A 1,515-nucleotide genomic window follows, 5' to 3' on the forward strand; every position below is an offset into this window, starting at 1 on the left:
TCTCTACTAAAAATACAAAAATCAGCCAGGCGTGGTGGCACACGCCTGTAATTCCAGCTACTCGGGAGCCTGAGGCAGGAGAATCACTTGAATCCTGGAGGCATTGGTTGCAGTGAGCCGAGATTGTACCATTGCACTCCAGCCTGGGCAACAAGAGTGAAACCCTGTCCCCCTCCTCCAAAAAAAAAAAAAAAAAAGAGGAGAAAAGAAAAGCAGAATATAAATGTAAAATTTATAAAACAATAAATATGTGAAATAATATATATATGTGTAAATACATGAAAATTTTGGCCTTGCCAATACCATAATAAAATCAAACAATGAAAAACACAAAAGAAAGCACTGTGTCACGGTTTAGCTGGTCTTGTAGGGTTTTTTGTTGTTGTTGTTGTACATAAAATAATGGTGTATGTATCACTGGCAGTTGGCTTGGAGGTACAATAAAATATACATGCCAGGAGCGGTGGTTCACGCCTGTTATCCCAGCATTTTGGGAGGCTGAGGTGGGAGGATAGCTTGAGCCTAGGAGTTTGAGACCAGCCTGGGCAACATGGCAAGACCCCATGTCTACAAAAAAGTTCAAAAATTAGCAGGGCGGGGGGGCACAAGCCTTCCCGAGTCCCAGTTACTAGGGAAGCTGAGGTGGGAGGATGGCTTGAGCCTGGGAGGTCAAGGCTGCAGTGAGCCATGATCACGCCACTGTACTCCAGTCTGGTTGATAGAGTGAGACCCCTTTCAAGAAAGAAAAAGGAAAGAAAGAAAAAAAAAGAGAAAGAAAGAAAGAGAGAGAGAGAGGGAGGGAGGGAAGGAAGGAAAAGAGAGAGAAAGGAGGGAGGGAGGAAGGAGAGAGAAAGAGAAAGAAAGATAGAGATAAGAAAAAGAAAGAAAGAGGCCAGGCATGGCGGCTCACGCCTGTAATCCCGAAAGGAGGAAGGAGAGAGAGAGAAAGAAAGAGAAAGAAAGAGAGAAAGCAAGAGAAAAAAAGAAAGAGGCCAGTCGCGGTGGCTCACGCCTGTAATCCCAGCACTTTGGGAGGCCGAGGCAGGCGGATCACGAGGTCAGGAGACTGAGACCATCCTGGCTAACACGGTGAAACCCTGACTCTATTAAAAATACGAAAAAAAAAAAAAATTTAGCCAGCTATGGGAGGCTGAGGCAGGAGAATGGCATGAACCCTGGAGGCGGAGCTTGCAGTGAGCCGAGATCGCGCCAGTGCACTCCAGCCTGGGCGACAGAGCGAGACTCCGTCTCAAAAAAAAAGAAAAGGAAGGAAGGGAAGGAAGGAAGGAGACAGAAAAAAAGAAAGGAAGGAAGGAGAGAGAGAAGGAAGGAAGGAAGGAAATAAGGAAAGAAGATAGGAAAAGCGGGAGGGAGGGAAGGAAGGGAAGAAAAAAATATGCGTGTGTGTGTGTGTGTGTGTGTGTGTGTGTGTGTAAGTAGAATCTTGTCCAAAAGTGTGAAGAAAAACAAAAATTTAACCAGAAAAGCAAGGCCTGCCGTTCCCTTCTACTTCTC

General features: G+C 45.5%; 1 protein-coding gene across 1 annotated transcript in view; it reads right to left on the reverse strand.

The window, feature by feature from the left end:
- Positions 1–1,515, reverse strand: part of CPT1C (carnitine palmitoyltransferase 1C) — a 36,422-nt gene that overhangs the window by 19,152 nt on the left and 15,755 nt on the right. The gene's annotated exons all lie outside the window — the stretch shown is intronic.

The sequence above is a fragment of the Mandrillus leucophaeus genome, unplaced genomic scaffold, assembly GCF_000951045.1.
Source record: "Mandrillus leucophaeus isolate KB7577 unplaced genomic scaffold, Mleu.le_1.0 Scaffold74, whole genome shotgun sequence".
Taxonomy (NCBI): Eukaryota; Metazoa; Chordata; class Mammalia; order Primates; family Cercopithecidae; genus Mandrillus; species Mandrillus leucophaeus.